At 36.3% G+C, this 22020-nt stretch overlaps 1 protein-coding gene across 1 annotated transcript in view; it reads left to right on the top strand.

Moving 5' to 3' along the window:
• Positions 1–22020, top strand: part of LOC127538764 (WD repeat-containing protein 70-like) — a 36662-nt gene that overhangs the window by 1082 nt on the left and 13560 nt on the right. The window lies entirely within an intron of this gene.

The following is a 22020-nucleotide window of genomic DNA, read 5'->3' on the forward strand; positions in this document are numbered from 1 at the left end:
TAGTTAGTGTCTCAGGTCAGATTTGAACTCATGAAGTGAGTCTTCTTGCTTCCAGGCCCAGCTCTCTCTACTTCCACCCCCAACAGCCTATATAGTCTTGTGTAAATCTAAATGAAAACACCTTCTCCCTTCCTTGAAATGGAAGCTCCATTAGGGAAGGAATGATTTTGTCTTCTCCAGCAACTAATCTGTCGATCGATAAACACTTATTAAGCATCTACTATGTACCAGGCACAGAAAGCAAAAACCAGATGGTGTTCTGCAGAAGCTCAAAGTTTTATGGAGGAGATGATATGTAAACAATTGTACAAACAAGATATGGGCAGGAAAGATAAATTGAAGATAATTAACAGAGCGCTATCACTAGAATTAAGGGGGATAAGGAAAGGCTTCCTGTAGAAGGTAGGACTTTAGCTTCAACTTGAAGGAAGCCAAGGAGACCCATAAGTAGAGATGAGTAAGGAAAGAAATGACCACCAGTGAAAATGCCCAGTTGGGAAATGGGAATGTCTTGTTCTGGGAGGCCAGTGGTATCTGAATTACTGAGGGAGCTGACCAGGACTTGCACCAGGATAGTAACAGTATCAGAGGAGAGAAGAAGGTATATTTGAGAGATGTTACAAAGGTGAAAAAAGGAGGACTTGAGCTAATTTATTATGGGGAGATGATAGGAGTTGAGGAGGCCACTTAGGTTTCCAGCCTTGGTGACAGGAAGATAGCAGTACCTTCAGCAGTAATCGAGACAAAAGGAAAGATGGAAAGATAATGAACTCAATTTTGGATATGTTAAGTTTAAGATGTCAGGGGTAGCTAGATAGTGCAGTGGATAGTGCACCAGCCCTGAAGTCAGGAGGACAAATAGGACCTTAAACACTTCACACTTCCTAGCTGTGTGCCCTTGGGCAAGTCACTTAACTCCAATTGCTTCAGCAAAAAAAAAAAAAAAAAGTTTAAGATGTCTATGAGACCTCTGGTTCAAGAGAGCAATACCATGAAAATCTAGAGAGAAGAAATATCAGCTGTGTCAAAGGCTGCAGAAAGGAAGCTAATGATTGAGAAAAGGCCAGTAGAATTGGGGATTCGTTTGGTAACTTTGGAAAAATTAAACAGTGTGGTTTAGAAGCCAGATTGTAAAGATTTAAGAAGATAATAAGAGGAAAGAAAGGAGAGAGAGAGAGAGAAAGAGAGAGGGGATCATAGCTGGTAAGGAAAGATAGATGAATTGAGGGTTTTGGAGGGATGAGGGAGACACAAGTGTCTTTTTTGACAGTGGAGGAGTAACCCATCAAAAAGGGAGAAATTGAAGATATGAGAAAATGAGAATGACAGAAAGGGAAGAGAGGATAGAATGAGATCACTTGTGCATATAGAGAAGTTTGCCTTGGCCAACTTTTCATGTGAGACAGGGCCAAAAGAAAAGATACTTATGGAAGATATTAAAATGATTAGAGGAAGAAGAGGGAAAAGAAGAAGTTCTCCTTGAGTGGCCTTGATTTTTTTTTGGTGACCAATGAAGCCAGATTCTTAGCTGAGAACATGGCAGAGTGGAAAGGACTTAATGCTGTGGAATGCTTGAAGGATTCAAGCTGAATTCTTAAGTTGAGCACTTTATTAGCTGTGTGGTAACCCACAAAGGATGATAATTAATTGTGCCTTTGTTTTGTCATCTGTAAAATGGGAATAATAATAGTACTTCCTTTCCAGAGCTACCATGAGGATGAACTTTGCAAACCTCAGTGTGAACTTATCCCCTCCCCATCAGAGAAACACTTAAGTATAGACACACTTCCCCCACTGATTCAAGAATAGACATTCCCGTTCTCATTTTACTTCTATCCCCACAGATTAATTTCTGTTCAGTTTTATTCTACAACCATATATTAAGCAACTAGGAGACAAAATTATAAGTGAAGAGAATATTTATTGACTTTTGAGGTGGAGGACCTGATTTCAAATTCATTCTCAGACACATACTACCTGTGTGAATTTAAGCAGGTCACTTCATCTGAGACAGAGCCTCAGTTTCCATATCAGTAAAAAGAGAAGTTTGGCTTAGAGCAAAGCTTCCTAAATTGTGGGTTGCTACCCCATGTAATGTTGTATAACTCAATGTAGAGATCAGGAAATTTTGATTTATCATCAGTAAATATTTAATTTGCATACTGATTTCTTATACTCTTTTATCAACTCACTATGGAGGAAATTTTTCATTGACCACCATCCATTTAAATTTTACAGAATTTATTATAAAATAAAGAAGAAATGAGGAAAAGAAGAAGGTCCCCATTTAGTGTTCAGGATGTCTCTGGACATCCTGATCACCTGGACACAATGGTTTGGGATCAGATTTTTCCATTAGTTGAAATCAGAAAAACTTCCTTTGACTTTATTTTTGGAACCTTGGTCAGCCTTTTCATTTCCTGACTTTTTTTTTTTTCTTGCATGAGGCCATTTGGCTGCTAAGTTTTCAAATACTAGGAGTGAACTAAGTGATACCGATTTCTCCACCATTATTTAAGTCTTGGTTCTTTGCTGCCCTGTTCACTTGTTAACCAACTGGTGAAAATCATAGCTACTATTAGAGTGGAAGGGAGGTTCTCGTGAATATTTTAATTCAATTCAACAAGCATGAAATGACTTTTATGCTCTTCACAACCTTCTTTTAAAGACTCAGCCCTAAGATTACTTCCTTCTGAAGACCTTTCCTGATTTTTCCCAACCTTTCCATCCAGAGTTACTTTGGATCACGTTTCTAGGTACCTCAGATGCCAATTTGTGTACATTTCATGTTCTTCCAACCTTAGAGAATATAAGCTCCTTAAGGACGGGAACTGGGTTTTGGTTTTGGTTTTGTCTTTTTAACCCTGGCAATTAGCACCGTATAGTAAGAACAATGAAAACTTCTTGCTTGCTTCCTTGATCCATCACTGTGCTTTTATTTTATTTCCTCTCAATAGAAAACAGTCAATAAGCATTATTATAGTATCAGTTGCTCCAGCTACATTGTTACCAATGATCTTTTAAAACTCTAGAATCAGATTATCAGTACAAGTATTTTAAAATAACTTTTAAAATAACAGTACTATAATTTACAATATTTTCTGCCATCCATGAAATACTATAAAATAAATAAATAATTTTATCCTATCTCTAATATGTTGCAAATCCACTGTATCAATTGATGCAACTTGGTTCTTCTGAGTATTCTTGAATTCTTCCCTTATGATCTGCCAAATCTTCTTGACCTTTTGGCAGCCTTTGACCTCATGGTCTTCCCCTTGATACTTCCCTCTTCCTTCTGTGTTTTTTTTTTTTTTTCTTTTTCTTTTCCCAGCAGTTCTCTCCTCTGAATCTCCTACCACGTACTTGACCTCCTCCTCTATGTCATTGCTGGATCTTCACCCAAATCAAGCCGCATAACTATAGATCTCTCCCAAGGCTCTATCCTGGATCCCCTTCTGTTGTCCCTTTCGGTGATTTCATCAGCTTCCATGGATTCAATTATCATTATCATGTAGATCAGGGCTTCTTAAACTTTTCATCTGAGAAAGTTTTACTCAACCTTATGTATATAAGTATATAAGATAGGTATACAAACCAAACAGTTACTGATAATAAATAATTTCATGATCTCCACATTCAGTTATAAGACTCCATGGAGTCTCTACCCATAGTTTAAAAAGTAGATGATTCTTAGATCTATTTGTCCAGCCCTAACTTCTCTCCTTACTTTTATCTTACATCTCCAATTGCATAGAGGATGTCTTGAATCAGATGTCCCACAAACATCTTAAATCACTCTCATCCAAATTCTCCCCTTTTTTGAACTTCCATATTTTTGTCAAGGGTACTACCATCTCAAGCACCTTGATTGGCAGCCTCTTCTCTCCCTCCAATGTCCAATCTATCGATCATACCTTCACAGCAACCCATTCCCTCAAACTCCTCTCCCTCCAATATCCAATCTGGCGATCATACCTTCCCAGCATCCCATTCCCTCGAACTCCTCTCCCTCCAATGTCCAATCTATCGATTATGCCTTCACAGCATCCCATTCTCTCAAACTCCTCTCTCTCCAATATCCAATCTATCGATTATACCTTCACAGCATCCCATTCCCTCGAATTCCTCTCCCTCCAATATCCAATCTATCGATCATACCTTCACAGCATCCCATTCCCTCGAACTCCTCTCTCTCCAATATCCAATCTATCGATTATACCTTCACAGCATCCCATTCTCTCGAACTCCTCTCTCTCCAATATCCAATCTATCGATTATACCTTCACAGCATCCCATTCTCTCGAACTCCTCTCCCTTCAATGTCCAATCTATCCATTATACCTTCACAGCATCCCATTCTCTCGAACTCCTCTCCCTCCAATGTCCAATCTATCAATTATACCTTCCCAGCCTCCCTCATGTGTCCATTCCCTTCTTTCTCCTGACACTGCCCTGACCCCAGGCCTGGTTAACAACATTAGTCTTTTTGTTGCTCTCTCTGTTTCAAATTTCTTATTCCAGCCTATCCTCCCCTCAGCTGCCAAGTGATTTTCCTAAGGAGCAGGGCTCACCATGTCACCCCTCCTCCATTATAAACTCTAGTAGCTCCCTATTATTTCCAAAATCAAATATAACACCTCCTGTTTGTAGGGATGTGCTGCAGCCAGTTCTAGGGATTCTAGCTGATTGTTATTTTTTCAGCATGAGCATTTCTTCTTTGGAAAAGAGGCAAATGCTACAAATCATGATTTTATGGATTATTTTGTTGATTGTCTAGACTTAAGTGATGAAGAGACTGTTAATAATGATGATTAAACTTAAAAGTATGTCAGTGGTTGTTAATCATTTACCTTTGTATGTTTGCCTTTGAAAGTCCTCAATCTGACCCCTTTCTATCTTTCTAGTTCTCTTATGTCATACTTTTTTTTTTTCTTTTCCATCTAGTTCCCAACTCTATAGTGTAGAAGCATTGATCTTACTGTTCCATGGATAGGATGCTCCAATCCTGATTTCTCATCTTTTTGATGGCAAGGAATATCACATTTTTTCATCTGCCTCAAGCTTTCCTGGTCTCCTCCAAGTCTCTGCTCATGTCCCACTTTCTGCAAGGAGCCTTTTGCATCCCACTTAATGCTTGTACCTTCCCTTGGAGATTCCTTCCTTCCATCCTTGCCTCCCTCCCTCCCTCCACATAGAGTATTCAAGTGTTCTACCAAAATGAATGTAATTTTTTTTTTAAATGCTGGAACTTCCCAAGATATGTGGGGGTTTACCAGCTAGATTTCTTACTTAAAGTCCACGCCTTAATCCCAAATCAATCTGGTCCTCATTGATTGGCCAACAGTAGATCCCAGGCCAAGCCCCGGTTGGTCATTGTTTGGGCCCTGATTGTCTCAGAGTGAATGTAAATAGCAATTGTTTCCGTTTGGGCCAGAAACCCTGAGGGTCTTCTCCCAGATTGGGTTGTTTTTTTTTCCTGGGTTTTTGATTAGGTAACAAAGGCCAATCTTTGACTCAGTTCATACCTAGGTTAATCACTGATTGGTCGTTGTCTCAGTCCAACAAAGACCTTTTAAAGACTTTAGCTTTAAAAAAGCCAAGGTTTCCCACTCCATCCAGGTCATTCTCTAGTCGTTCTGACCTTTATCTGACCACTGAATTCAGATGGTTCTGGAGGAAAAAGTGAGGCTGGTGATCTTGTATGACCCTCTCTCACTTAAATTCAGTTTACTTGCATATCATGGTATCACTTCCCTGATGACATGGCTTTCTTCAGCACTGAAGGACATACAACAGATTTCCCCTAGTCTCCATCCTCTTCTCTTTCCAGAGAGCCATACCTAATGACATTTTATTTAATGTTCTACATCTGTGAACTTGTTCTCTACACCGATGCAAAGAAGCAAGGGAGAGTTTCTTCTTATATCTCTTCTTGAGGCCAAAATCTTATAATTTTTCAATATGAAGTTGGTATTATTATTATTGTTATTGTTATTATTTATACTATTATCATCCTTATATGTGTTTTGCCCATAGTTACATAACTAAAAAAATCTGAAAGAAGATTAAAATATAGTATTATTCTGACTAAGGATATCTAAGTGGCACAGTGAATAGTGCCCCAGACCTAGAAGCAGGAAGAACTGTGCTCAAATCCAACCTACGTCCTGGCTGTGGTGACGCTGGGCAAGTTACTTTACCCTGTGTGCCTCAATTTCCTCACTTGTAAAATGACCTGGAGAATGTGAGAATTGGATGAGGGGTTAGTTTCCATAGAGTTACGGAATTTAGAGAAATGCATCAAATCAGAAAAATGAAATTGAAACCTAAGAAAGAGAATTTAAAGGTTAGGTTGAAGTGGAACAAAGGAAACAAAACTTATGAAGGGAAGTCATAAATTAGAATAAGAAACAGGTTATGAGATGTAATCAGGGTGGGGACTCGAACTCACTTAAGGAAATTAGGTGCTCCTAATAAGCTGTATAACCTTTGTGGTTATACACAGGCTGTGGGACTCAGGGGAGGGCTGAACTATGTCCAAATAAAATGAATGCCAAGGAGAGGTATAATTGGAGGTGAAGATTCACTTTGGATAAACTGTAATGTCTGTGGTAGTCATACAATAGGGGAAATTGGAGGGACTTTCATTTTAGAATAGGAAATAAAAAGCTGTGTTTTTATTCTTCAAGGGCATACCTACTAGATACCTGCTCTTGCAAGAAGGGTAAAATAAAATCTTTTCCTAGATTCATAAGTGAATCAGTAGAGTTCTTGGGAAAGATTTTGTTTCTCACAAGAAGGAGATGGCAAACCCCTCCAATATCTTTGCCAAGAAAACACCAAATGGGGTCACAAAAGAGTTGGACAGGATTGAAAAATAGTTGAACAAAATCTTCCTGACTCCAAATCCTGTATTTTTAGCTACCCCATCCAATTGCTGCTTATAAGATCACTGGAACATAGATAGAAGGAAATCTAAAGATCAACCAGTCTATTTTATTTTACAGATGAAGAAACTGAGACTAAGAGAGATCACAGGATTATTGAGTCATAGATGCATACCTGGAGATTTAAAGGCCAGGAAAAGAAGGATAGTTTAACCAGAAAGAGTAGGATATTGAAGGTGAAATCAGGCAAGACCCCTGAAACAGAAGTTCAGAGTGGGAAAAACTTCAAAGGTAATCTTGTCCAATCAGCCATTTCTCTGTAACTCATATGTGGGCTCCAGAAAGCTGCCCCAAATTTGAGGCATGCAAAAGCAGTGCTTCCAGGTCATAGAATGTGTGTTCCTTGAGGACCTAAGGAGTAGTTATATAACTGATAGAAATTTGATTCTGAATTGAGGAAGAACTCAGCTCAAGTTAGCCTGGGCTCATCTTGGCTTGAGTGACTCCAGACAAATCATTTAGCTTTCTGATGCCCCAAACAATTCTTTAAAACTCTAGATTTCAGACCCCATCTTTTGGGATAAGAATTCATTATTTGGCAAAAATTGCTAGGAAAATTGGAAATTAGTATGGCAGAAACTAGGCATTGATCCACACTTAACACTAAACACCAAGATAAGATCAAAATGGGCTCATGATCTAGGCATAAAGAACGAGATTATAAATAAATTAGAGGAACATAGGATAGCCTCTCAGGCTTGTGGAAGAGGAAGGAATTTGTGACCAAAGAAGAATTAGGGATCATCATTGATCACAAAATAGAAAATTTTGATTATATCAAATTAAAAAGCCTTTGTACAAACAAAACTAATGCAAACAAGATTAGAAGGGAAACAACAAACTGGGAAGACATTTTTACAGTTAAAGGTTCTGATAAAGGCCTCATTTCCAAAATATAGAGAGAATTAACTCTAATTTATAAGAAATCAAGCCATTCTCCAATTAATAGTCAAAGAATATAAGCAATTTTCAGATAATGAAATTGAAACTATTTCTACCCATATGAAAGAGTGTTCCGAATCACTGTTGAACAGAGAAATGCAAATTAAGACAACTCTGAGATACCACTATACACCTGTCAAATTGGCTAAGATGACAGGAAAAAATAATGATGAATGTTGGAGGAGATGCAGGAAAACTGGGACACTGATGCATTGTTGGTGGAGTTGTGAACGAATCCACCCATTCTGGAGAGCAATCTGGAATTATGCCCCAAAAGTTATCAAACTGTACATATCCTTTGATCCAGTTGTGTTACTACTGGGCTTATATCTCAAAGAGATACTAAAGAAAGGAAAGGGACCTGTATGTGCCAAAATGTTTGTAGCGGCCCTCTTTGTAGTGGCTAAAAGCTGGAAAATGAATGGATGCCCATCAATTGGAGAATGATTGGTAAATTGTGGTATATGAATATTATGGAATATTATTGTTCTGTAAGAAATGACCAGCAGGATTAATACAGAGAGGCTTGGAGAGACTTACATGAACTGATGCTAAGTGAAATGAGCAGGACCAGGAGATCATTATATACTTCGACAACAATACTATATGAGGATGTATTCTGATGGAAGTGGATCTCTTTGACAAAGAGAAGATCTAATTCAGTTCCAATTGATCAATGATGGACAGAATCAGCTACACCCAGAGAAGGAACATTGGGAAATGAGTGTGAACTGTGTGCAATTTTTGTTTTTCTTCCCAGATTATTTTTACCTTCTGAATCCAATTCTTCTTGTGCAACAAGAGAACTGTTCGGTTCTACACACGTATATTGTATCTAGGATATACTGTGACATATTTAACATGTACAGGACTGCTTGCCATCTGGGGTAGGGGGTGGATGGAGGGAGGGGAAAAGTCGGAACAGAAGTGAATGCAAGGGATAATGTTGTAAAAAATTACTCTGGCATGGGTTCTGTCAATAAAAAGTTATAATAATAAAAAAAAGAAAACTTACTCTGATCAATATAATGATCCAAGATGATTCCAAAAGACTCATGTTAAAAAATGTTACCTACCTCCAGAGAGAGAGATTACTGATGAACACTGAATGCAAATTGAAATATATATTTTCACTTTATTATTTTTGCTTTTTTTTGCAAGATAAATAATGTGAAAATGTTTTACGTGATTTCAAGTATATAATTGATATCATATTGCTTGCCTTCTCAGTGGGTAAGGAAGGGGCGGGACAGAGGGAATTTGGAACTCAATTTTTTTTAATATTTTATTTTATTTTATAATAACTTTATATTGACAGAATCCATGCCAGGGTAATTTTTTTACAACATTATCCTTTGCGCTCGCTTCTGTTCCTATTTTTCCCCTCCCTCCCTCCACCCCCTCCCCTAGACGGTGCTATATATGTTAGATATGTTGTAGTATATCCTAGATACAATATATGTTTGCAGAACCGAGCAGTTCTCTTGTTGCACAGGGAGAATTGGATTCAGAAGGTAAAAACAACTCGGAAAGAAAAACAAAAATGCAAATAGTTCACATTCATTTCCCAGTGTTCTTTCTTTGGGTGTAGCTGCTTCTATCCATCATTTATCAATTGAAACTCAGGTCTCTTTGTCAAAGAAATCCACTTCCATCAGAATACATCCTCATACAATATCGTTGTTGAAGTGTAAAGTGATCTCCTGGTTCTGCTCATTTCACTTAGCATCATGGAACTCAATTTTTTAAAAAGAATGTTTAAGTAATATTAAAATAAAGGATACTGTCTGTCTGTCAAAAAAAAAAAAAAAACTAATGCAGACAGGATTAGAAGGGAAGCAATAAACTGGGAAAACATTTTTACAGCTTAAAATCCTGATAAAAGTTTCATCTCCAAAATATATAGAGAATTAACTCTAATTTATATGAAATCAAGCCATTCTCCAATGGATAAATAGTCAAAGGATATGAACAGACAATTTTCAGATAAAGAAATTGAAACTATTTCTATTCATATGAAAAGATGCTCCAAATCATTGTTGATCAGAGAATGCAAATTAAGACAACTCTGAGGTACCACTACACACCTGTCAGATTGGCTAAGATGACAGGAAAAGATAATAATGAATGTTGGAGGGGATGTGGGAAAACTGGGACACTGATGCATTGTTGGTGGAGTTGTGAACGGATCCAACCATTCTGGAGAACAATCTGAAATTATACTCAAAAAGTTATCAAACTGTGCATACCCTTTGACCCAGCAGTGTTACTATTGGGCTTATATCCCAGAGAGATATTAAAGAAGGGAAAGGGACCTGTATGTGCAAGAATGTTTGTGGCAGCCCTCTTTGTAGTGGCCAGAAACTGGAAACTGTGTAGATGCCCATCAGTTGGAGAATGGCTGAATAAATTGTGGTATATGAATATTATGGAATATTATTGTTCGGTAAGAAATAATCAACAGAATGATTTCAGAGAGGCCAAGAGAGACTTACAGCAACTGATGCTGAATGAAATGAGCAAGAGCGGAAGTTCATTATATACTTCAACAACAATACTACATGATGATCAGTTCTGATGGACGTGGCTCTCTTCAACAATGAGAGGATCCAAATCAGTTCCAATTGATCTGTTTTGAACAGAACCAGCTACATCCAGAGAAAGCACACTGGGAAATGAGAATGGACCACAACCTAACATTTCCATTCTGTTATTGTTTGCTTGCATTTTTGTTTTTTCTTCTCAGATTATTTTTACCTTCTTTCTAAATCCAATCTTTTTTGTGCAACAAGATAATTGTATAAATATGTATACATATATTGTATTTAACATATAATTTAATATATATGGGACTACCTGCCATCTAGGGGAGGGGGTGGAGGGAAGGAGGGGAAAAGTTGAAACAAGTTTTTGCAAGGGTCATTGTTGAAAAATTACTCATGCATATGTTTTGTATATATATATAAAAAAAGACGACTCTAGATTTCAGAGAAGGTGCTGATCTGCCCTGGTTATGAGTTTCCTCATCAGAGAGTTCCCTTGAAACAAGAAAGTCCAATGTCTAGTACAATGCCTAAAAAATAATAGACACTTAATAAATACTTATAGATCAATGTATCGATACATGTCCTTTCTCATGAATTTCCTTTTGCCAGTCCATCAAAATGAATAAATTAAAATAATTTATTAAGCAAGTATTATATGCCACACATTGTGCTAAGTGCTAGGGATACAAAAAAGGGGAACAGGGACAGGCCCTGACTCAAGGAGCTTACAATTTTTTTTCTCAATAGTATTTTATTTTTCCAAATACATATAAAGATAGTTCTCAATATTCATTTTTGTAAGACTTTGTGTTCTAAATTTTTCTCCCTTCCTCCCTTACCTCTCCCCTCCCCAGGACAGCAAATAATTTGATATAGGTTAAATATGTGCAATCTTTTTAGACATGTTTCCATATTTGTCATGTTGTGCAAGAAAAATCAGACCAAAAGGGGGGAAAATGTGAGAAAGAAAAACAAACAAAAACGGTAAAAATACTATGTTTTGATCCACTCTCAGTTTCTATAGTTCTTTCTGGATGCGATTGGCATTTTCCATCCATCCCAGGGAGTTTACATTTTAATGCGGAAGAGGGAGGAAGGAGAGAATAAACATTTATATAATGCTTATTGTCTGACAGACATGCCAGACAGCTTACAAATATTATATCATTTGATCTTTATAATGAATCTAGAGGGCAGATTCTATTATTATCCTCATTTTACAGTTAAGGAAACTGAAACACACAATGGTAATTGAGTTACCCAGAATCATAAAATACTAAGTGTCTAAAGTGACATTTGAATTCAAATCTTCCTGACTCCACGCTGCTTTACCAGCTGGCTCTAAAAACAAGGAAAGTCAGTAGTGATCTGAAAAGTCATAAAGATAGTAAGTAGTACAATAAGGTGACCCATTAATACTTTTTCTCCAGAGGCTTTGTTCTTGGTGATTTGATTAGAGTTCTCAGAATAAGAGGTGGAGAGAAGATGGAGAAAGGAGATAATGGGACCCAGAGGTTTAAAATTAGGCTGCATATTCCTGGGGAGTGAAGAGCTAAATAAGTGGATTATAACTGGACAAGCTTGATCCTTAGTGACCAGTTTGGAAGGACATTTTATTTTATTTTTTCCAATTACATGTACAAATAATTTTAACATTCATTTTTAAAATTTTTTGAATTCCAAGTTCTCTCCCTTTTTCTCTCCCTGCCACTATCATTAAGAAGGCAAGCAAATTTGATATAAATTACATGTAGTGTCATTTAAAACACATTTTCATATTAACCATGTTGTTAAAAAAAAAACAGATAAACACAGCGCCCCCCCCAAAAAAGTAACAAAGGTTTAAAAAATATATATGCTTCATTCTCTATCCAGGTTCTAAAAGTTCTTTCTCTTGAATAGCATTTTTTAAAAAATCATAAATCCTTCAAAATTGTCTAGATTATTGCATTAACAAATGTAGTTAAGCCATTCAAAGTGGGTCGTTCTACAATATTGCTGTTACTGGGTAAAATGTTCTCTTGATTCTGCTCATTTCATTTTATATTATTTACTACAACTTGTTCAGCCATTCCCCAAGTGATGGCCATCCCCTCAATGTCCGATTCTTTGCCACCACAAAAAGAGCTACTATAATTATTTTATACATATATGAATGACCTGTTCCTTTTTTTTTTTTTTTTTTTAAGTCTTTTTGGGATACAGACATAGGAGTAGTATTGATAAGGTCCTAGGTAACTACAAAGGTTGGATATCCTGAATTATATACAATTTGGAAGCCTAGCTACTCCCTGAGGCAAACAGGGAAGAACAATGTTAGGATCATCTCAGCCTTTTGTGGACCTTTTGTTCTTAAGCAGGCCTTTTAATTACAGTCCCACCCCAAGTGAGAGTCTTGAGTAACTCGTATCTTCCATGTATCTAATCAGGAAGCCAAGTTATGATGTCAAACCCACTAGGTTATATTTCCTCTATAAAAGATCATATTGTAGATTTTCACTTAACTCCTTTTAGGGCTAGTCCCAATACTTCCCTTTAGTGTCTTTCTCTTTGTTACAACTAACTCCTTTTGGGGTTAGTCAGCTAATTTCTCTGGGAATTTAGCCCCAGCAGTATAATAAAATCTTTGCTCCTTGATTTGGAGGATGTCTAAGTCTGAGACAACTCATGACCCCAGGGCCTATAACCCCAATATATTTTGGGAGGTATCACTGCCCATATTCTTAACAATTGGTGGCCTGGTATGGGGAGTGTCTGACTGTATCTTATAATGTCAGTAGTACTGCTGGATCAAAGAGTATGCACAATTTTATATTCCTTAGGTATAGTTCCAAATTGCTCTCTAGAATGGTTGAATCAGTTCCCAACTTCTCCACTTATGTCTTAGTTTTCCCTGATCCCCGCCAATATTTGGCATTTTCCTTTTTTGTCATATTGGACAATATAAAGGTATAAGACACCCTGAGAAGTGTTTTAATGTGTGTTTCTTTAATCAATAGTGATTTAGGACATTTTTCCATATGATTAAAGTTATCTTTGATTTCTTCATCTGAAAATTGTTCATTCCTTTGACATTTATCAATTGGGGAATGACTGATTCTCAAATCTTCACATATTTGAGAAATGAAGCCTTTATTGGAGAAACTTGCTGTAAAATTTTTTTCACAATTTTCAACTTTCCTTTTAATTTTGACTGCATTGATTTTGTTTGTGCAAAAATTTTATAATTTAATGTAATCAGAATTATCCATTTTACATCCCATAATGCTCCCTATCTCTTCTTTTGTCATAAATTCTCTACACTGATCTAAAGATCTTAAAGATAAAATATTCCATACTTCCCTAAATTACTTATGCTATTACTTTTTATATCCAAATCATATACCCATTTTGACCATATCTTGATATGTTTGTTTCTACCTAATTTCTGTCAAACAGCTTATCAATTTTTCTAGCAGTTTTTGTCAAATACTGAGTTCTTGTCCTAAAAATTTGGAACTTTGGGTTTGCCAAATACTAGGTTACTATGTCATTAACTACTATGTCTTGTATATCTAATCTATTCCACTGATCTACCACTCTGTATCTTAGCCAGCACCAGACTGTTTTGATAATTACTGCTTTGTAACACAGTTTGAGATCCAAACTATTAGGAAACCTTCCTTTACATTTACCCCAATTGATTCCCTTGATATTCTTAACTTTTGTTCTTCCAGATGAATTTTGTTATTATTTTTTCTAATTCTACAAAATAAATTTTTGGTAATTTAACTGGCATGGCACTGAATAAGTAAAATAATTGAGGCAGAATGGTCATTTTTATCACATTTGTTTGGCCTAGCTCTTTTGATTGTTGGTAGATATGATTCCAGGACCTGTGGTCTTTTATTGTAGTTGCTGATAAGTCTTATACAATTCTAATTTTAGCTCCAGTATATTTAAATTGTTTTTTTCTGTTTCTTGCTAAATTTTCTCTTTGATCTGAAGTTTTTGAAATTTGGCAATAGTATTCTTGTGTGTTTTCCACAAAGGATCTCTCTGAAGTGGTGATCAGTGGTTTTTTTTTTTTTGTTTGTTTGTTTGTTGTTTGTTTGTTTGTTTTTTTCTTTCTATTTTGTCTTTTCTCTCATGTTCTATCACTCTAGGGCAATTTTCTTGGATTATTTCCTGCAATATTGTGTCAAGATTCTGTTTTTGGTCACAACTTTCTGGCAGTCCAATTATTCTTATATTTTCTATTCTCGATCAGTTCTCCAGATTCGTCATTTTTCTTACGTTTCACACTATTCTATTTTCTCATTTTTTATAATCTGTTTTGTTATTTCTTGGTGTTTCATAGGTTTGCTGACTTGCCCAATTCTAATTTTCAAAGTTATTTTTTTTCTTTCTTTTTTTTTTTCAAAGAATTATTTTCATCTTTGAGACTCTGTACCTCCTTTTCTAGTTGGTTAACTTTTTTTTTTTCATAATCTTGTTTATCTTGGATGGTTTTTCTTATTCTTTTTAGTTTTTCCTCAACTCATTTGATTTTTAAATTATTGTTTGAGTTACTCTATAAATTCTGTCTGGGCAGGGAACCACTTCACATTACTCTTTTTGTTGTTGTTTTTTTTGTTTTCCCCTGAGGCAATTGGGGTTAAGTGACTTGCCTAGAGTCACACAGCTAGGAAGTGTTAAGTGTCTGAGGCTAGATTTAAATTTAGGTCTTCCTGACTTTTTTTTTCCCCTGAGGCAATTAGGGTTAAGCGACTTGCCTAGAGTCACACAGCTAGGCAGTGTTAAGTGTCTGAGGCCAGATTTAAACTCAGATCTTCCTGACTTCAGGGCTGGTGCTCTCTCCACTTTGCCACCTAGCTGCCCCTAGAAGTTTTGTTTTTTTTTTTTTTAAACTAAAGTGTCCTCTGAAAATGAACCCTGCTCTTCCCTATTCCCATTTCAATGGTGGGGTTCTTAATTGTTTGCTGGTTCTTTTTTTTTAACAAGAGGTATTAGTATAAGCATCTTCAATCACGGGGTGAGAAAATAGTGCTTTCCCTTCAGCTTTCCACTCTGACCTAGAATCCCAAAGCAGGAGCTCCTCCCACCTACAAGAGCCTGAAGCCAGCAGAATTCCTGCCTCACTGCTTCTGCACTCACTTAGTGCTGAGTCCTTCTCACCTGGAGCCTGTCTTAGCAGCACAGCTAGGCCTGGAGTTTCCAATCAGCCAGGTTCCCTCAGTCTTTCTGGACTCAAACCTCAACTTCATAAAGGGTAGAAGGAGGTGAAAGTCTCTGTGGGTCCTGTTGGAGGCTCCAGCCACACACCCCTAGTCTGAGGGGTTCCCACTTGAGGTTTCCTGGAGATGTTTGCACTTCACATGGATTATTTCCTAGTCCTGGTCTTCTGATCTTGGCTGGTATCTGGAGGACCCCTGTTCTATCCCAAGTTTTGATTTTTCACCAGTCTATGTTTGCCCTGAGGCACAAACTTATTCTATTTGTGGGGAAATCTGGAAAGCTTTAAATTTACCAAGCTACTCTGCCATCTTCCCAAAAACCTCCCCTCTTACTGCTTTTTCTAATAGAATATTGAATAATAGTGATGATATGGGGCATCCTGGCTTTACCCCTTACCTTACTGGGAAAACTTCTAGCTTTTCCCTTTTACAGATAATACTTACTGAAGGTTTTAGATAAATACAATTTATCATTTTAAGGAAAGCTCCATTTATCTCTATGCTTTCTAGTCATTTTAATAGGAATGAGTATTGTATTTTGTCAAAAGCTTTTTCTATATCTGTTGAGATAATTATATGATTTTTATTGGTTTTGTATCATTGATAGTTTCCTGATAATTGGATCAATACAGCATTCCTTGTATAAATCCCACCTTGTCATAATATATAATCTTTGTGATCTTTTGCTTTAATTGCCTTACTAGTGTTTTATTTAAAATTTTGCCATCAATTTTCATTAGGGAAATTAGTCTATAGTTTTCTTTTGGCTTTTGTTTTTCCTGTTTTAGGTTTAAGTACCATATTTACATCATAAAAGAAATTTGCTAAGACTCCTTTTTTGGCCTATTTCCCCATGTAATTTACATAGTATTAGAATTAATTATTCTCTAAATGTTTAGTAGAATTCACTTGTGAATCCAACTAGTGCTAGGGATTTTTTTCTTAGGGACCTCATTTATGGCTTATTCAATTTCTTTTTCTAAGATAGGGTTATTTAAGTATTCTATTTCCCCTTCTGTTAATCTAGGCAATTTATATTTTTGTAACTATTCATCCATTTAACTTAGATTGTTAGATTTATTGGCATATAATTGGGCAAAATTGTTCCTAATAATTGCATTAATTTCTTTTTCATTGATGGTGAATTCACCCTTTTCATTTTTGATATTGGTAATTTGGTTTTCTTCTTTCTTTTTTAAAATCAAATTAGCCAGTAGTTTATCTATTTTACTGGTGGAGGACACATTTTAAAAGTCATTTAATTAAATAGCATATCAAATTCAGTGATAGGAAGTGATCCATCCATGTCCAAATGCACTATCTCCTCACAGGTTACCACATTATTCAATAGAGAGAGCACACATATAGAGAATACATATGAACAGAAACATTTGTGTAAACATAACCGTAGATAATATGTATGAAGGAGCACATACCATCAATTCATGTGGCCAGGACATATCCATAGAGAGCATGTACACAGGGAGATATTTTTGTGCAATGGGGGAAAAGGCACGAATTTAGTTTCAGTATTTGAGTTTAAATGCTATTTCTGCCAATTATTCTTTAGATGGTCTAGGATAAATTTCTTAATTTCTCTGGGCCTTACTTAGTTTCCTCATCTGTAAAATGAATTAATTAGACTGATGATTTCTAAGGTCCCTTCCAACTTTATGTATATGGTCCTATGATACTCTGACCTGAGTATTTTGGCATTTTTTATGTTCTATAATTATCCATGTTTTTTGGTTGAGACCATTATCTGCCTCCTTGATATTCTCACCTGGAAAGTTGGGCATTATGACTGATCTCTGACTTAACTATTTCTGCTGCAATCTGCTCCCATCTCCTGGAGCTTTGAGTCAATAGTTATCAAGCACCTACTATGTGCTAGGCACTGGGGAATGAACTGGGGATACAAGGAAAGATAGAAGATACTCTTTGATGAGTTTACAAACTGTCATTTAGTATTATCCTAGTATACTTTCTCTGCCTTTTCTTATAGGTTGGGATTTTCGTAGTCAAACACTAGTTAAGCAGAATTGTTGTGTTTGGTTATGTCCAACAATTTATGATCCCATTTTGGGTTTTCTAGGCAAAGATACTAGAATGGTTTGCCATTTTCTTCTCCTGCACATTAAAAAATATATTTTTAAAAAATAATGGCTTTTAACTACACCCAGAGAGAGGACTGTGGGAACTGAGCATGGATTACAACATAGCATTTTCACTCTTTTTGTTGTTGTTTGCTTGCATTTTGTTTTCTTTCTCATTTTTTTCTTTTTGATCTGACTTTTCTTGTGCAGCAAGATTATTATATGGATTTAACATATATTTTAACATGTTTAATATATTAGATTATTGCCATCTGGAGAAGGGGGTATGGGGAAGGAAGGGAAAATTTGGAACACAAGATTTTTTAAGGGTCAATGTTGAAAAATTATCTATGAATATGTTTTGAAAATAAAAAGCTTTAATTAAAAAAAACAAACAAAAAAGAAGATTCAAATGGAAAAAATAAAATAATGGCTTTTTATTTTCAAAAAACATGCAAAGATAGTTTTCAACATTTACTCTTGCAAAATTTTATACTTCAAGTTTTTCTTTTCCCCTTCCTCCCATTCCCCTCCCCTAGATAGCAAGTAGCCCCATATAGGTTAAAAATGTACAATTTTTCTAAACATATTTCCACATTTATCATTCCAGCACATTTTTAACAGATGAGGAAACTGAAACAAACAGAGTTAAGTGACTTGCCCTGAGTCACACCGCTAGTAAATGTCTGAAGCTGAATTTGAATTCAGGTCCTTCTGATTCCAGAGACTGTGCTCTATCCATTGCATCACCTAGCTGTTATGAAGGAAGACAAAGGTAATTCAGGAATTATGGATGATGAACAGATTGAACAATCAAAAGATAAGAATTCTGTACATAAAATTTCAAGCTACTACTGAGCAAATATAGCAGCTGTCAGTTAAGCAACTGAGCATTAACAGTTAAATCTAGTCAAGTCAATAAGCAAATACTTATTAAATACCTACTATGTGCCATGGATTGTGCTAAACATCTTATAGGCTGTTTTTAACATGGCACAGCCATTTTAGAAATCCTGTCATTATTAGTCTATACCACTTATGTGATTTGCTTTTAACAGATTATCTGGTTATATATATATATATTCCACCTTCACTCATGAGTTTCCTTTTCCATTTCCAGAAGTTATTTCTTTCTTGTTTTTCCATCTTACATCTGGTTCAGATATGGATTCCCTGCTTCCCCTTCTCCCACTTCTACCCCAAGACAGCTGGATAGGGCAGATCTGAAGGTCTGAATTCCAGTCACTCAGGCTTATATCTCAGATTTTTCACTCTCTCTCACTCCCTCCATAACCCATCTTCATAATATGCTATTCTCCCTTCTCTCCTCTGACATTGTCCCTGCTCTGGTCTAGTTCATTCCCTCACAACTGGACTATTGTAAGAGCTGCTAATGGGTCTGCCTGCCTCAAACCTCCGCATTCGGATTCCCACTCTCTCTTCAGTCACCATGTTAATTTTCCTGAAGCTCAGGCCACTCTTTTCCACTTAATGAACTCCAATGGCTCATTATGGCCTTCAGGATCAAATACAAAATCCTCTAGCCTTCAAAACCCTTTGTAACATAGTTCTCATCCTACCTTTTCAGTCTTCTGACACCTGACAAGTAATCTTCAGTCTAGAGACACTAGCCTTCTGATTATTTCTTGAACAAGCCATTCCACCTCTCTGCTCTGGGCATTTTCTCTGGTTCTCCCTCCAAACCAGAATGTTCTCCCTTCTCATCTTCACTTGCTTGTTTCCCTGGCTTCCTTTAAATCATACCTGAAATCCCATAATTCTCAGAAAGCCTGCTCTAACTCTTTTTAATTCTAGTGCTTTTCCACTCTTGAACTCAGGACCTTTACACCCCTGCAACTATTTGAAATGGCATCCGCCATGTTATCTAGAGAAGAAAATGGCAAATCCTTCCAGTATCTTTGCCAAGAAAACCCCAAAAGAGGGTCGTAAAGAGTCTAATGATAATGAAAAACAATTATCCCTCTTTTAATTATTTCCTATTTTTCCTGTATATAGTTTATTTAGACATATGTTTACTTGTCTATTTCTTTATATTGAGCTCCTTGGTCAATGATTGTCTTTTGCTTCTTTTTTTTAATCCCCAGTACTTAACATAGTGCTTGGTACAGAGTAGGCAATTAATAAATGATGATTAGCCACACATAGGTACCATATAAATGCTTATTCCCTCTCCTTTCCCCCCTTGACATAATAACTTGAGTTTTATATCTTGATTTGTGATTCCATAACTGAAGGAATCCAAATGACCAGAGAGAGATCTTCATTAAACAATTTGTTCAGGTTTCCCTATTATTAGAACGCTCTGAAGTTCTTTTTTTTTTTTTTTTTCTCTTTCAAATCTAGAGGCAAAGATTTTATTATTACCCCATTGACTGGTGGGCTAAGTTCCAAAAAAGAGTTAGACACATTGAAATTCTCTGCTTAGATTGAGGTTACTTTGTAATGCTGAAGGCTGTTGGTCTTTGGGCTCTGATTATTGCTAGCTTGAGTTTCTGAAAATGGTATAGAAATCTTGAACAAAAGTCCATTGTTCTGTTCAGTGTACCCCATTACTGCACAAGATATAATACGTGACTGGGAAGCATTTTATAATGGAATTCTGTTTTGTTTACTTAATGAAGCCTCCTAATATCTCCACACACTTTATAGAATTGAAAAGTGGTTTGGAAAGAGTACTATATTTGGAATCAAATGATTTGCTTTATAATTCCATTTACTATCTCTGTGACCTTGGTAAATCACTTCCCAAAATGGGCCTCAGTTTTCTTATCTATAAAATGCAAGGTGTGAATTTGTTTCTTTCTAACTCTGAATCTAAATTTTATGATTTTATTATCTGTGAAAAGATGTGCTCCAGTTAGACTTTAGCAAAGGTAGATGTCAAAAGAAGCAAAACCAGAGATAATCAAAAGTAACTAAAGGTCCATTTGGGTGTAAATGAACCATTGTATACCTTGGGAAAGAGTATGTGGCTTTGAGTTGTTTGCCCTTCCTTCTGAAAAAGGACCATGTCATCAGAGAGGTGATGCTATGACTTATAAATGTGAATTGAATTGTTTTTCCTCCAGAGCCACCTGGGTTAGGTGATAAGATTGACTAGAGAGGGCTCTGGATGCAGTGAGAGACTTTGGTCTTTTTAAATTAAGTTCTTTCCCAGGTCTCAGCTTAACTGAGGCAACACATATTCAGTGATTAAAGCTAGATAAGAAATTAGGCAAAGAATGGCCTCTTTTATTAGTTTAAAAGTAAACTAGTAAACTTTTACTAGTTAAAAAAAAAAAAAAATCAGTCTGGGAGGGAGCCAGAACAGAAACTATTGCTATTTGCAATCATTCTGAGACATCAGGGTCCAGATTGTCAAAGACAATGAACTTTCCTCCAATAGATTCCAGCAAATTATTTTGCATAAACCCCTGTAGGAATCTGGAGCAGTTTGCTGTTTTCTTCCCCAACTCATTTTACAGATGAAGAAACTGAGGCAAACAGGGTGAAATGGCATGTCCAGGATCACACAGCTACTACGTGTCTGAGGCCAGATTTGAACTCATGAAGATGAATCCTCCTCACTTCAGGCATCTACTCTTGCTGCTGTGTCACCTAGCTGCCCTAATCTATTACCTATTGGTTGATTATTAATGAAAAAGACACCGGTGGGGGCTCATGAACTAAGTACTAACTCATAACTAAGCACTAATCACCTACAGGTTTATCTCTAGAACCAGAGAAAATTGTTACTTTTCTGGAGACTCAACATGCCAGGATGAGTTGAATTTGGGGGAGTAAGACCAGAGAGCTACATCTGATAGTAAGGATAGTTAATCAAAAAATATAGAGACGTATCCTGGATCATAGGACTTGGACTTGAAGAACATCTTAGAAATTACAAGTCCAACCTCTTAATTTTAGAAGGCAAGAAACTAAGGCCCAGAAAGAGGAAGGGAGATAAGTGGCCGAGCCAAGATGTAAACCCAGGAATGATGAAATAAAAATTTAAAAAATCAAGATTTTGAGCTCCTCACATATAGATACTATAAATGCTTCAGGAAATTCTTGGCAAAAAATGGAAATTTCACCTTCTCCACAGAGGTGCACAATTAATAAGCTCATTAAAGATTGTTGAAATATTAACAAAGCAATCTTTTAAAATGTCTCCTTGTTGCTACACAAGTGATTAAATATACAGAACTGATTAATGATTTTGCAAAAACAACCTGATGATTATTTTTGTGATGTTACCAGACCCAATACT

The sequence above is a fragment of the Antechinus flavipes genome, chromosome 5 (assembly GCF_016432865.1).
Source record: "Antechinus flavipes isolate AdamAnt ecotype Samford, QLD, Australia chromosome 5, AdamAnt_v2, whole genome shotgun sequence".
NCBI lineage: Eukaryota > Metazoa > Chordata > Mammalia > Dasyuromorphia > Dasyuridae > Antechinus > Antechinus flavipes.